At 38.8% G+C, this 16507-nt stretch overlaps 2 protein-coding genes across 2 annotated transcripts in view; one reads left to right on the top strand and one right to left on the bottom strand.

Moving 5' to 3' along the window:
* kcna4 (potassium voltage-gated channel, shaker-related subfamily, member 4) overlaps positions 1-3131 on the top strand; it is a 34369-nt gene extending 31238 nt beyond the window's left edge. Inside the window, exon 4 of the transcript XR_015065614.1 lies at positions 3043-3131. The gene's annotated coding sequence lies outside the window, so the exon portion shown is untranslated. The remainder of the gene's footprint in view (positions 1-3042) is intronic.
* The window catches only part of fshb (follicle stimulating hormone subunit beta), a 65259-nt gene that overhangs the window by 37274 nt on the left and 11478 nt on the right, over positions 1-16507 (bottom strand). The window lies entirely within an intron of this gene.

Below are 16507 nucleotides of genomic sequence, written 5' to 3'. Positions count from 1 at the left end.
GAAGTGTAGTGAAACAGCCTGACAGCCTTCAGGAGGGAGCCAGACTTTAACTGCAAAGAATACTAATGAGACAAACCTCGCCGCTACAGTCACGAAACTGTGTCATAATTGGTTCAACTAAAACGTTTTATCTGTATGGGGGCAATTATATGTATGTATGGTTTATAACATGCAAACACATGCTGGAGCCATTCCCAGCTGACTTGGACTAGAAGCTGAGTACTTGGATGGTCAAATCTAAACATACATCTATATTATTTGCAGGCATCCAAATAAATGATATTGTTAACTAAAGAAAAAAAAAGTCCAATTGTGACTTAAGCCATTATTTTAAGAATGTGACATTCCAATTTTAAGTTTTATTTAAATTGGAAAACCAAGTGCCCGTTTCAACTTTTAATTGTTCTGACAATTGCAAGTAAATACCTCTACAAGCATCTGTTAGTGATGACATGAAAAGGTAAAAATAAAAAAATTACAAATTTTACATATTTGTCACTTTGTGTCCCCCATTCTTTTAAATTAAGTTAACTTTGGCATTACTCCATTGGACACTTTTGGCAATTTTTTTTTTAAATGATCTACAGGTACACTATTTCCACAACATTTGATGGTCTGTTTTTGTTTTTGTTTAGATTTATTGTTTCGTATTGAAGTGTTTAATATTGTTTTAATATTGGGCAGGCACTTTCTATAGTATAACGTGTGTATACCACTAATCAATGTAATGATGTCAGAATCACATTGACGGTGAATCCAATCTGCCCAGCAATGCTGCGCAAACGTCGGGAGGTATGCAGATCAAATTTGCTTTAACATTTGGAAGAAGTCTTATTCTGATCCAAAGATATCTGATTAAATACATGTTTTTCTCTGTACACTGCTATGCTATCCAAATTGGACAACTGGCGAGCAAAAAAAAAAAAAGAATAAACTGTGAATTGTGTCAGTTGAACCCTGCAGTGTAAATTCGGCCTTATATTACATGAATGATTGGGGCCATGGTCTATAAATGAAAGCAATTATCGACAAAATTCACATGCAGTGAGAGCATTGACATGATATCTGAAGCCAAAATGAAGCTGCTGAAGACCTAATGTGAGTTACTATAAAGAAAGCTACAAAATCTTCAAACAATCTACCACATTTGGTAAACATTTCAAATCTGCCCAACACTGTCTTCAAATCATTTTCCTGCACCAAAGTGAACAACAAATGGCTTATTTTTATTTCAAAGGACACTCATTATAAAAACCATTGTGCCCAAAATGTCGCCGTCAGTGCCGTGATATCAGACGATAAACTCACATCTATGGTGAAATATACATTTTAAAGGGACAATGCCTCTTGATTAGTATTTACACTGGGAAAATATTTGAAACAGATCTGTTAAATCTTCTGTGTGGCGGGGACTAAATCCTATGTAGACAGCAAAGCAACCACAACAAACACTGCTTCTGCAGTCAAATCCTAATGGGGGAATTAGGTAAAAGGCTCACTATGTAGTGCTAATTGTCTTGTTGCTACTGCAGCTATGATTGCATACAAAATGTTTTTCCAGCTCCTCTGAGACGACGTGGAAATCCTCAAACTACTGAGGTGGAGAATTGTACAGCTGCTCTGTTTAGAGTCTGCATAAGCCTCTTTATAGCTTCTATTTTAATAGGCACATACCTCTCGTGGAGCAATTCTTCTGCAATACGGTCGCCCGAAATGCAAGACGGAAAAACGGAAATGCTTGATAAGGAAATAACTGGCGTGAAAACAATATTATTGTTGGTTACTGTTTCATTAACTGATTCATTTTAGAGAGCACAAAACCTTTATTTATGGTTATGATTGTTATTTGTTGCTTCAGTACTCATTCATGAAATGCTTTTGTCAGGACTACAAACTGAACCTTTTCTAAATACATGGTTTGGGTACTGCCATTTGATCAGAGGTCGCAAATGAAGTCACGGAAAGAAGTCACACGACACCATACTTGTTTTGTTTTTGATTGTTCTATAGTCATGGCTGAGAACTGGTTTTATGCAATTGTGCCTTTACGATGGCATTCGCATAGGATTAGCATCAGTTAGTGATTGAAGTAAGGCCCTGTCTGTATCCAATATATGTTGTTTAACCATATTAATAATCTCAGCACTTAAATTGAGCCTCTTGTCTCTCTCATCATGCTGCATTGGAACAAAATGTGATAGAGTTCATACAAGTGCTACACAAGCAAAATTGACATGACATCAATCATATATGCTCAAAACAAAACCACAATAGGCGTTTAATTTTGTGTGGCTTCATTAACTGCTATGGTAACATGATGTTTCTTTAACGAAACGCCTAACAATTTGGAAATCAGCACACGCACGCACGCACACACACACACACTCTAACAGTAAAAGTCCCTACAACGTTAGACAAACAACTAAAACAACTAATACGTCACATAACATGATAGCAATTTGTACATATTCAATGTGCTAGGGCATACATATCAAACTCAAGGCCCGGGGGCCAGATACGGCCCGCCACATCATTTTATCTGGCCCGCCAAGTCAAATTTTGCATTGGCTTTGTGTCAGTACTTAATTTATAAATTGTCTTCACTTTAAAAAAAAAAAGAGATATTACTTGCAATTTTTATTAATGGAATACGTTGACAATCGTAATGGCCCGCCGAGGAAAGCTATGACTACGATGCAGCCCGTGACAAAAATGAGTTTGACACCCCTGTAGCTAGAGTATTTCTGCAATGCCTGATATTGCTTTCAATGGTATAAAAAAAAAAAAAGACTAACTTTGCCGATTAGAAAGAGTGATACACTGTCCTGTGGTTGTTTTTAAATCGGTGTTTTCTAAACTTTCAAATTGTGATTTAAGCTCACTCAGTGCTCATGTGTGAGCTGGCAGCTAATGAGTGTGGTGGTCATGTGAAGCTGAAAGCTGAGGCATCACCTTGGAGTGCAATATAAAAAAATAAAAAAAAAATAAAAAAAAAATAAATGCTGGCATTTTGAATCTATTTCCTGTTTGTGTGTGTTGCAGCTCTGCTAGTGACAGGGCGTAAACCCAGCATCTCACCATCGCAGCATTGTGACCACCATAGTGGCTACGAGTGGACACTGAAGAAAAACAACAGCTGGAGGGGGCTCAACAACATGTGGGGGCATGTGGGGGTGGAACTACTACTTTCTGAAATAGGTAAACAAACCATGCAGGGTTGAATAAATGAATAAACTGTGGCCCAGAATGATTGCCTTAATTTCCACACATAAACAGATGAAGGGATGATATGAGACTTATGTTTTCTTTACACGTGGAAAAAATGTCTTGTAAGAAACAGTTGTGAACATTTTAATATGCCAGAGAGAGAACAACTTTCGGTTTCAAAGTCAAAAGGAGGTTTTTCGTAGGTGTTATGAAATTGTAACTTGTCCTTCCACCTGTACGTGCCGTCAGCTGTACTATTTTGAGCTTTCATATTGTCATCCAAACAAGGCTGACCCGAGTTGCTCAAAAGCCTGAAACCCAGTTTTCCCTCGTCCGAGCTGTGTCCTAAACATTCCGATTCTCATTGACACTGAATTGTTTTTCGGACTGAAAGATAAATTGCTATCACGTCGCCCAGCACATTAACATCTACTCTCAACAAAACAAAGATGTCAGGCACATAAACCCCCACCATAAATATCTTGCCACACACACCTTCCATCCTAGATGATGGATGGAACTCTTCAGTACTATCGCCAAGATTCCCACTCGTAAAGACAATACACCTTAGGTTGTTCTCAGATGCAAACCACAAATGGACCAGCTGCTTTGTTGACTTGTTTCCACTTTTAAGTGTATGCAAAGTAACATGAACGCGTGTTCTCTATTTTTTTAAACCTAGCCTTGATAAATACATAACCAAAGGTGAAACCCTGAACTTATTCTATGTTGTGCTCAGATGTTGTGTTATAGATGCACACCGAATAGGAGACAATGTATATAGCAGACATTTATACTTGTGTGTCCTGAGATGTATTGCGGAGTCATTTGAGACTTTCAAACTTTATTTGACTGTTATAGTACGAGCGTCGATCATAATAATCATCAGTGTTTGTTTTGCCCTCAACGATACGATTATGTTGCTCATATTGTTGTGAATGCTGCTCTCACACGTCTACTTTCTTTTTTTTTTTTTAAATGTTTATTTTAATTTATTGATTTATTTATTTATTTAAAACATAGCCTATCAAAAAGTCATTATTTGAAAACACAAGATGACTAATGTTGTTTGGGCACTGAGGAGCTTAATTGCCTCCCTCTTACCTCTCTCATGTTGTTCACTCACATAGCAGTTTTGCATTATGAACTGTATCTTCAGTTGTATTTGGGTATTATTCAACACACGGTTTTAATTATACTATCACTTAAGAATCCCAGATTTAGAGCCCAATATCTTTTTATAAATATTTCCCCTCTTTTACAGAAAATCCAAAGTACACATTACTGCTCTTTATTTGAACAATTTATATCTGTAATTACCTCACTCCTTGTATCTGTGGGGGAATAAGCTATTCACTGAATGTTCCTGGTATTTCCAGAGTGTCATAAAAACTTGTAACAATACAGGATAGCCACAGTAGTTTTACAATTGATGTCAGTGGTTGTTGTTGTAAATTACCCTACAAGGAAGATGTTTTTATTGGGAACTAGATTTGCTGTTTATCTTGTCACTTAACAGCAGAGTTACTGGAATAAAATTCACAGAGATGTTTCTTGTTTGAACAAAAAAAAAATAGCATAGAAAAAGTATTTCAGGGGTGAAGTGAACCAATTGTGTCATGTTACAAGTTAGAAGGACCTAAATCCTGTTGATCAAGCTTCTTAACGTCTACAACAATAAGATTAGACTCAGTCATTTCTTTGTCAACTCTTGAATAATGTGCACTGTAAGACATTTATCATCCGAGAATATGAATCAACTAAGCAGGCAAGAATTTGATGATCTTGGGGGGGCTGGGGGGGAGTGTGACATTTTTGGGACCTATCCACAAAGTATTTACTCTCAGAATACTAACTGCTAAACAACGAGCATTGTATGTATACTGTGTAGATTGTTAGGACACATGTATGCACATGCTGCATTCCCGAGAATTCAGAAGTTGGAAATTTCTGACCGCTGACTATGCAAAGTGAGTCAGAACATTGCTTCAAGTTGTTCCTATGTAGGAAGAGAAGCAGTAATGTCCGCTGACAGAAAATAATTCACAATGACCTTTTTTTTTTTTTCTCTTCTCTTATATATTCACTAAAACTGAGGCTGGATCTTGTCATTTCCTAGAGGGAAATTTCCAACATACAAGCAGTACTGAATGCAGCGTTTGCACATTATTTATTTGCCCAATGTTTGCACCAAACACTGAAGTCTTCCTGGTTGGAAAGTGTTTTACCGATAAGAAATATTTGTTTCCTACTAACGTGTACATGCTTGATTGTGTCTTTCTGACAAATAAGAGCGAGTTTTGATGGTGTTAAAGTCAACACCTCCAGTCACTGCCCATCAAACAGCAACAAAAGACAAGGAAAGGAATCCGTTTAAGTGAACCATACTGACCCACTTCCTCAAGTGGGCTATTAATTAAAATAATGAAGGTGGTTTGAGGCTGCGGTTATGTCAACTAGCCGTGACACAGTCCCTTAAATCTGCTTTTGTCAGCACAGCAGACACTAATCATGATTTTCGAGGTGATTGAATAGCACACGCTACTAATTGGAAAAGGTTTCTAACCTGCCATTATAACACATTATGTAAGTGGTCATTCATACTTTTTTTTAAAAAAAGAGTGAAAGAATAATGACAGAAAAATGTTCAGTTTGTGCTAAGTATGGAGGTTTGAAAGATTATGCTTACAGAATATTGCAAATTGAGCCGAGCAACACTTCTTCCACACACTGCTGATGTGAATGATAACACTGCAATATCACAATGACCCCCCGTTGATATGCTAAACACAACAAGGTCAAGTCATATTTTCCATATGAGGATCAATAACTACTTGGATTTTGTCATGTATGAATATATAAAGTTTCAATACATTACAGAAATATTGTAACAATTAATATCCATCTTCTAAACTGTCACATCATTCTCTTGAGCAGTAGAATATTCAACCAAATATCAAAAGTCATATTTTTCAGGGATATTATAGTAAAGTATATAATATAGCATTTGTGGAGTGTGTTGTGCAAGGGTTGGGGGGGCGAGAAAGTGACCTGTTTAAGTTCAAACGTCCTGCAAATTTTGCCTAGCAACAAGTGGCTGTGTCACTCAGATCATATATTTATTATACAATTAATGTTTCATTGATCAGAAATCAAAAAGACAACAGTGTGGTGGGGGGGTGATTAGAAAATCTGACTGTTCTTAGGGTGGGGGTCAGCGTTTCAGAAAATAGATCAGATAAACAATTGTTTCTGTGGTTTTGTATACTGTAATAGTAAATACGTATTGTACTTTTACTAGTATATGGCCGACACAGTAAATAAAAAGAAAAAATCCTACCTGCACTGAATCACCATTCAACATTGTTTTCAGAGGCTTGTCTTCTCGTTTTGCATTTATCGCATCTGGTGAATTCAAACTCCTCATTATGATACTAATTTGTAATTGAAATAATGGAGAATTTTTAGCAAGCCCTACAGATGAATGACTGACTACCTCACACGGGACCACGCTAGCCGCCGGCTTCCACGTTAACACTAACGCCGGTGGGGCCATCAGACAACAATCGCAACAAGGTGAGAGGAGAAACGTGAAATTCTAATGAGGCCAGCCTCCAGCAAGAAAACACACGGAGGCTATGTGCACAGAGGACAGAGGTGTCATAGCCACAGGAGGGCAATGAGGCCACGCTCATCACACATAGTTTACAGTTATTCTGAGACATGACTTCTCCAATTACCATACAGTGGACCTGCTGGCAAGACCTGTAAGGTGCAATCACACAATACTGCTGGCGTGTTCATGCTGTGTATGAATCCATCTGACCAAACATTTACGAGACCATTTGATGTTTTACCAACATTCACTGTAGCTATGCAGTGACCCTTTGTTTGTGTACTTCCCTGAATGAGTGCATCGCTCTAAAATTGAATGTTGTGGAAAAATATTATTTCAGTTGTTTGATTCAAAAAGTCAACATAACGTATAGCTACGGGAACCCAAAAATCATCATTCAAAAAAAGAATTCCCTGATTTTTTTTTTTTTAATTATTAATCAGACATTTAACTTTCAGAAAAGTATTGATTGGTATAATACATCATTTTTCCTTTTGAAATTGAGCAACTGAAATAAATGAACTTTTCTTAATATTCTAATTTATTGAGGGCCACCTAAATCGGTCTTGAAGTACTCTTCACTAGCATACAGAAATGCCAACAGACAGGCGATAAAATTCAATGATGCAAAACGCATTTGTGAAATCCAGATTTCTAATCTCCTAGTCTCAAATGCAGCATTGCAAGATGTCTCCTAGCATAATCAATTAACAAACATAAAAATGTGGATCTCTATTTCGGTGAGACCAAACAGAGGATCAAATCAATCTAATCACTCGATACATCGATCCCATAGAAGACCATCAATACTAAGTGGAAGGAAGATCGGACACAATCTGATGATTGTAGCTGGCTGCTGATGGCTGGACTGACTGGATGTATAATTGAATCAGGAAAATCATACACAGCAAAACACACATTGGTTGAAAGGTCTTAGCATATGAAGTTAATTGCAAAAAGGAATATTGTGGATACTGTGATGTACCACCACACTTTATATTGTTAACATAGTGTGGTGGTTGGGGGGAAAAAAAAACCACACATGCAGTGGCACGGCAGATTGTCAGAGTGATTATGTTCATTCATGCAGCGTCCTGTGTTAGATGGCGGAGAGGAGCAAATGAATGCAAGGCTGTCAGAGTGCCCCTGAGCAAAGCAACGCAGGCGTCGCTCACTGCTGCTGTGTGCGAGCACGCTTGGCACCAGCCATCACTCAGCAAGCAGTGACACATTCGAGTCGATTGGTAAGGTGAAATTAAAGACACGGGACGGGAGATAGAATAGTTTTTGTTGGCCGTGGCGTATTTTGTCATGAATCAGCAGATGAAAGATGTGTCCAAAATACAAACATGAAGATTTAGTTGAGTTCAGAAATATTTGACAGGTTGCACAGACTTCTATTCTTGCTTTCACGTGCAAGTTGGTACAGTGTGGACAGCTAAGGTCAATTTTGAGGACTTGGGTTTATCTCCATCAGTCATTGTCGAATCATCTGCAAACGCAGTCAGCAAAGATGCTCTTTGCATGCATGCTGCAAAGTTTCCGTACTTTGCAGTCGCAGTGTTTTCTATAGCTGTAGCTGCTATAGCGTAAGCGCTTCAAAAGGCCCATTCCATTGTCATTTTCCACGAAGGAATGACTGACTATTAATAAACATGTATAAGATTTCTACAGTTGAGGTGTAAGAAATATCCATGTGAGTTTTGGCCAGCCTTGCTTTTAACCTGCATGAAGCTTTGTTTTAAAAACAATGCATCCTTAAACAAAGTATGTTTGAGTTCTTCTTCTTCTCTATCACACACCTGTTTGCGTTGTATCTTTGGAGTCTTTAATGATCCTTTTTTTGTTCTTATTAAAACCTTCCTGACTTCTGCATTTTCTACATTCACAACATTTTATAGGCAGCAATATGAGATGTGATTGAAAATGGACTATGTGCAATGTTGAATCAAGAAAATAATATATTCAATAAAAATTCTTAAAACATTTTGTGTCCATTGTTTTTTTTGGTCAACTGGTGAATCAGGGGTAGTTCTAGCACCAGACGTTTAGGGGTGCTGGAAGTTTTGGTACCAGAGCACATCCAATGGGGGGGGGCATTCATTAGGAGAAAAACAACAGCACACACACAATGATAGTGATAGTGGGCAGCAAGTTAATAGCAACTTGGCTTTAAAATTACCGTGTACATGTGAAAAGTGCTTCTCTCACTGCGGTCTACAGATCACAAATCCGGGCAGTCTGCCCGTGCTACACAAAGACAACTCAAACATTCTTATCGAGTCTGCAGGCAAATACAATGGACAGCGGTTCAATATGTAGCCTAGAAGGACAGACTGTTCACCTGAAATCACAGCCAGCCAGCTCAAAAAGCAAGAATCCCTTATAAACACAATGGTGATGATCAGTAGAGCTGGCGACGTTCCTGGGATCCAGTTGATGACTGGGCCTCTTTCTTTGGCACCAATTGGTGGGTCAAGTAAGCGACAAGTGCTACTAATCTGAGAGAGGCACTTAGGGAAGACGGTCAGAAAATACCATGAATTGTAACACTTATCCTGAGTTAAAAAGGAGGTTAATTAGTCAAATCATAATTTATGAATCAATTTAGTCTTCGTTGACTGAATTGTTGAGTCAAGTTTATGAACGCCTGTGTCAATGGACGTTTATATGGACAAAATTTTCGGATTAAAATTTTGATTGATGGATTGTGTTCTACTCAACTGTCAGACCAGGCTTTTAGATCAAAGGTCAGAGTTCTGCGCTCTCCAACCGGTGATGATGGAGGCATCAGTTCGAGCCCTGCGTGATGGGGAGGCGGGAAAAAGTCAGCGACCGAACGTTTTCTTCGACCGTAGCCTTTTACAGTGCTTGTTTCTGAAACCCGAGTCCTGAGTGTACATGCTGAACACCATTTAAATATTTTAAATGGGTGTTGGATGGTGCAATTACTTGACTCTTGGACAAACACCAGTTCATCCATCAGGCCAGTTGACAGACATCATGGAGCTATCCCGTGAGGGTGTAACCTTTTTACCTTCACTCACAGGCCATGGGAAAGACATCAAAATGTCATTTCTAAAATTATTCATTTTTCATTGGGTTCAAATTAAAGTGCTTGTGGTGGTATGGATATGATGGAAGCTAAACCTCCCATCATGCACAATTGTGACAGCGTTCCCACATCTTTGGTTTTATTTAGTAGACCATTTAGTTTCCTTTTGCAATTATCCAACAGTGTCCTCGTGAGCATTTATCAATAATTATTAGTATTAGAGTGACCCTGTTCACCTGAATGCAAACATGAATGAGGAGGGAACATATCAAATTCATTGTATAGCACATTTTCAAGCTGTACATGTGATCATTACAATTCAAATTTAAAATACATTCAGGGTTCACCATGAAAAACATGTCGGCTATCAGTCTGAGGTTGAGAATGAATATTAAAAAAGAGAAAACAAGTTGGTGTGCAGTCATCTCCAGTTACTCCAGTCAGCGCATGCTTTGGCCTTCCAGAAAAGGAGTACTCACTCACAGGTGTAAAATGACACCTGACATGGAACAATATCTAGTCACATGGATGGAGCCATGCCAGTGAACTTGGTCTCCACCATTTTCCTTCATGGAAACTCAATGCTGCAATACAGCACAATGCCAGCCGCTGAAACCCAATCAGCCAAATCCTAAAAGGTAAACCTGCTCACCTCCTCAGACAATGCCTCTGATGCCTGACGCTGGAGAGAAGCAGAACAATTGTGTTCAATGTTCCACAGACAGTAAACCTTTCTTTTACATCCAGAGAAATGGCAGTTGGCCATCTGATTTATGAATGCACCCCGTGACCTCCTCCAGGGAAACATTTAGCTTGAATGGTCTTGGACTGATCGACTGTTCACACTCAGTCAACTGACAGGACAATCAGTGACCCTGCCTAGATGACTTCTGAATAACAGTTATCACCTCCTATTATGGCTCTAATGTTGGTTGTTTGAGACTCCATACAGAGTAAATTGCGAACAATTCAATCCATTCACTACATGAGAAAGACGGATTACAGGTTACTTGTATCTGTGGGCAGGGTGTGACAGTGCCCCGTCAGCTCCACTAGATTTTTAATTTTCCTGAGATGGTTGGAACATGAGCAGAGGAGGGGTACCGGATATATCGCGACAAAGATATTGGAAATGGAGCTGCCGGGTTGAAGGCAAAGAGGCAGACTATAAAGAGATTTATGAATTTGGTGAAAGAAGATTTCCTGATAGCAGGAGTAACAGCAGGAGAGGTCGAGAACAGCGATCGAGCGATGGAAGAGTGCAAGTGCGCAAAGGAAAAAAGTATTATTTTTTTTATGTGTATGAAGTCGTGGTTATGCTGTGACTGTGTCACAGTTACTAAATTTGTGGGTCTAATCTGGGTTCAAATCTGGACTGGATGTTCAACACGGATGCTAGCCTAATTGTTGAATAGTGTTGAACTGTGCATAAGTGTGATGTGAGCATGCATGCATGGTTTGAATGTGCCCTGTGATTGGCAAGTGACCAATGCAGGGTGTACGCTGCCGCTTGCTCCAGCTCGTCCATAACACTGAGGAGAACAAGCAGCATTAAATATGCAAGGGTCCTTACTGCAGCCTTTCATGAAGCTGGATGGATGGATGGACATTTATTTATTTATTTATTTATTTATTTATTTATTTATTTATTTATTTCGTCATTTAGTTATTTATTTCGTCATGTATTTATTTATTTATTTATTTAGTCATTTTTTATTTATTTGTTTAGTCATTTATTTTTTTATTTACCAGAAATGATGTTAAAAATGCCCATTTTGAGTTAAAATGTTGATATTTCTTACAATTGTGCAGCTTTGCTCAGTCATCATTGAAGTAACACTTTGATGTTTAGTCGATTTAAGTAAACACGCCGGAGGAATTTGGCTTCCAATCAAATACTGCAGTCTGGATGTTAAATACTCAAACAAGGTCAGATTAAAGTGTCAACATGCATTTTAGCCTAGCTTTCTTCGAGCCCATAAATTACTGACGGTTACAGCAACGGGCACTCAATAAAAGCATCTTGACACACATGACTGTTCAATCAATTTTGAGCTGCAAGGGAGACAGACACAAGGAAGAGTAGAGGGATCAGCAATCAAAGCAACATTACATCAAACAACTACCCATTTCTAGTGGATTTATCTCAAAGCCCAGTAGCGCTTGGAACACGTTTTTAGGCTTAACATTCTTGTTAGCTTTCAAAACTTTCTGCACACAAAGAAAAAAAGTGTGCAAAAGATATTTGGCGGGTGTCTGTGATCAGATACCGTGCTTCGTACTGGTAAAAGTATTTCACACCGACTGAGCCAATCAAATGCTGTATGAATAAAGATGTATTATATTGTATTGTATTATGCTACCCTTCCCACAAATGCGCATTTCTCACAAATGGGGCATCATTATGTGGAATAGACATTTGTAAAATGAGCAGCAGAGCAATGAGGAAAATCCTCTCTGCCAATAGTAAACAACATTGTGATTTTGGAGGACAGAGTTTGGTCCCAAACTGGAGATACAGATGGCTTCTGGTTGCAGAATCTCATCTCAATATCTCTCGTGCAATAAAATTGCCTCCAACCAAGACAAGCCTCATTTTTTCCAATGATGGAAATGCCACTCAAAACCACTGCCACATCCACAAAAAGATTTGGCTCTATCGACTTGGCAATCAGCAGAGCATTCCTTGTGTCCCCTCTACAATTTAACTGTCGTAGGGAAAATTTGGCATAGTCCTCCACATTTTCAGGTTTCAGCTCACACAGTTCCAAAACCAGTGCAAAAGAACCTCTGGGTCTGGACTTTGGCTTTCCAGATTGCCATATCATCCTGCAAACCTTGTCTACAAATGGCAATTAAATCAGCCCATGGTACTTTCTTACTTACACGCAAATCATACTTTGGAGTCTTGTCTTTTTAAAACAGCCATTTTGTGGCCTGGCTCTGCCATCCTTTATTACACAGAACTTTAGTACCAGAAGCTCGACACACGAGTCAATGGCAACATAAAAAGAAGCTGTTTGGCAATACCAAAGAAGATTTCTCAAATTTTTATTTAGCTCTGCTGCTCATTCCATAAAGCCATATACTGTGCTCAGTCAACCCAGAATAGACACTGTGACAGATTCTCATCCAGCTCTGACATTTGAAAGCATGGATAAAGGTCAAAGGTGGAGATGTCCAAAAACAGGTCTAGGTCTACCTTGGTGTGTGTACAGAGCAGGTCTTTGATGGCCTCCCATTGCGTGTAAGGCTGTCCATCAGCACCTTTGGATCTACAGTAAAGTGGAGGAGAACAACCTATTTTGGTTTGTGGTTAAAAAAAAAAAAATGCATTTTTGCAAACATGTGCTGGACACAGACAGGTGACTGTGTCCTTTCCACCTCATTCTGTTTCACACTGTGGGCCAGGCTATGTGTTCGAGCCCCAAACGGTGAATATGTTCCTTGGTGTTGACGCGTGTATGAAAAGCACATCAGTTCATTCTTCAGCTCCTTCATAAATGGAAAGCACTTGAAGGCGAGTCGAGAGAAGGCGGTGATCGTAGTGACATCTAAATTAGTCATGTGATTCATCTTCCTCAACTCGTCTGCAGCAGATCAATTGGAGCGTATTCCACCGACTCTCGAGGATGCAGAGAACGCAGAGACGTGTAGTCTCTTGACACAGTGAGGAGGGAAGAGAATGGATTTGGTGTTGAACAGCACATGGGTAAATTGTATAGAAGGGCAATCTCTGTTTGTTGTCATGGTAACAGGCAGTGTGAGCTGTGGCAAAAACACATCCCTTGCAAAGAGGCTTGATCGGGATCCAGAAGCTCGGCACGCCGCAGCTCTCCTCCTCCATTTTGGACATGGGAACACTGGTTGTGGTGCAAATGTGTAATGATGCGTTACGATCACATCTACATGAAACGCACAGATCAGCTGAGGGAGCTAAAGAAAGACGCACAGTGTCTGAAGCACTGCTGAATTGGGATGATTGTGTGGAAGAGGATTTTGTTTTGTCTTGTGAGATTTCAGTGTAAAGCTCAGAGAGAGGAAAAAAAACAAAACAAATGTCGACAGCAGCAAGAGTTGGCGTATGAACTTTTAAAATTGGTTTCATGAAGATTGGAGCTTTTTTGTTTTCTTCTTAAAACTTGTTTACAAGTACGATGGTCTACAAACACATGAATGCCACCTGGGCACATTTTCATATGGTTGACAATTAGATCATACAGTCACAAAAAAGCCTAACATGGTGATCCAAATTAAACAAAAACCTAACCAAAAAATTGTTTTTATCTGAATTGTTTCATGATTTTATAGACCGCAGATCATGAAATCCCGAAATCGCTAGCAGATCTATGTTGAGATATGTTGTTAAGCTGGTGAACTATTTGCTTATGGCCATGCTCATAACGTGGTGAACCCCGCACCATCCTTCCTTGTAAAGAAGCTATAATTGATTGATTGTCAAATAAAACAATTTAAAGATACAACCAAATTGCAATAATCGCATTAATGTAGCGTTAGTTGCATCGTGACTTCATTTTCAATCCGGACATGATGCACTGTTTGCAAATGCAATTTCGGTAGCAAATTTCTTTGTAGTAGCAGTTTGGACTCTTTTTGTGAGTACTCCATTGCATTCCCCCTCTCTGTAATGTTAATTAAAACCTGAGCATTAAATGATTTGTTAATTTCATTTTTGATCAGCTATTTTACTGGATCTAATTTGTGTCAAGAATACATGGGTGCTTGAGTGTACCATGTATAATGTGGTGTATGATCTGTTGCTAAATGATCTTGTTAAATTACTACAAAACTTCTGTAAAGTAAGATAAACTATGTAATGTTTCCAGGTGCCTAATATAACCATAAATGATACAAGTTTGAAGTCATTTGGACAGAAATTTGGAAGCAGGCTTGACTGATGACCCTGAACCGGTATAACAGAAACAAACAGTAGAGTAAAAAATGTATCTGTTCACAAGTGATAAATATGAAATCTTAAGGTTTAGAGCTGAGGGAAAATAACAAATGACAGAACCAGGATTAAGTTACGGTTCAGAACCAGGATTAAGTTACGGTTCAGGATTTAAATGAGGAGTTAGGAATAAACATGAGCAGTAGGTGATGTTTTCAGGAATGGATTTGGTGAGTGGAGCTTGTCCAAAGTGCACTGAGACCAATTTGTAGGGTACAGAGATTGTGTTATTTCTTTCAATAAATCGCCCCTTGAGTTTACTGGGCTTCATTCACAAAAAAAAAAAAATGACTGAAGAAATGCATCATATCACTTGCCACTCCCACTTGACTGTAATCCCCTGTGTAAGTGCATCTCTAAATTGACTGATCTTCGGTTTGATTGTCTGTGCATGCTTGAGTGAAAACATCTGCCTTTTCTACAGGAAAAAGATGCAAAAAGAAAAAAAAAATGTCTCGCTTCTGTATATTAATACTAAGTAAGAAAAGGCTTGGAGGGAAACAACAGCCTTGCTCTCGCTCTGAACATTACACAGTCTGCGCCCAGGAGCTCCGGCTTTGCATAAAATGAGCATTGATAAATTTAGCAGCCCTTACATAACTCACGCTCAGTTTGAATCTTACTGATGAGGCAGAAAAAGACATTTATTTCCCTTCAGCCTCCCCCCCTCTAATGATTTTTTTTTTTTTTGCAGTAAAGCGGCAAACATGAACAGCGGGGGCCGCAGCCTTTGACAAGACTGGTGGGCGGGCACTGGGAGGCTGACAAATGTATAGTCTGTATAAGAATAGGAAATGCACGCTCACTACCAACTTTCAGCCATCTTTGCTCCTTAAACTTGAAGAGAAAGGAGAATGTATTTAGATTGCTGTGAAAAACGATTTGCGCTCTCAAATTCTTGTCTTTTTGCATCGTTTCCCCACTTTAATGTTCAAAATAGTCAAACAAAATTTGAATTTTAGAGAAAGACCACTCAAGTAAACAAAATACGGTTTTGAAATGATAACTTTATTTACGTACATAAATTATCAAACCTACCTAAAGATCTTTTCTGGATGTGGAGGCAAGATACGCTCACCAAATGTTTCATTCCTGTCAAAAAGCGAGTTTGCAAGACAAAAAGAACTCACCAACTTCTTAAACACGACACATACTTCAAAGCCACACTCTACACTGTTGTTATTACAAGATAGAGGTGATGCATTCGATTCACTCTTGATGGACACAAGGAAAACTTATCATGAGTCTCTATTCATCTTAAGAACAGGAAACAATGCCTTCATATCTTTTCTCTGTGCTCAACATAAATGTCTAGAGAGGAGTGGGGGCGGAATCTATACACAATCACATCCCTTTCTTTTCTAGCAAAATGTCCATCAAGGCACGCCAAATGTGGATGAGGTCCGAGCGGAAGAAAACTCGTAAAAGGAATTCTGGGTGACACTCGTGATAATCTTACACAATATAAGTTCAAAATTTTCATTTACATGGGGGTGCAAAAGTAGGTAGCAGGTGCTTAAAACACCTACAAAACTTGATCAAAACCGAAATAAATTATACATCAAAATAAAAACGATCCATCCATGCATCCATTGTATATATGTCATTTGCACTGTGTGCGTGTGCACGTGTGTGATTGAGTCGGGAGGCTGTATAA

This window comes from Syngnathus leptorhynchus, chromosome 3, assembly GCF_054491065.1.
Source record: "Syngnathus leptorhynchus isolate UIUO chromosome 3, UIUO_Slep, whole genome shotgun sequence".
Taxonomy (NCBI): Eukaryota; Metazoa; Chordata; class Actinopteri; order Syngnathiformes; family Syngnathidae; genus Syngnathus; species Syngnathus leptorhynchus.
This window is presented reverse-complemented; position numbering and strand designations above follow the sequence as displayed.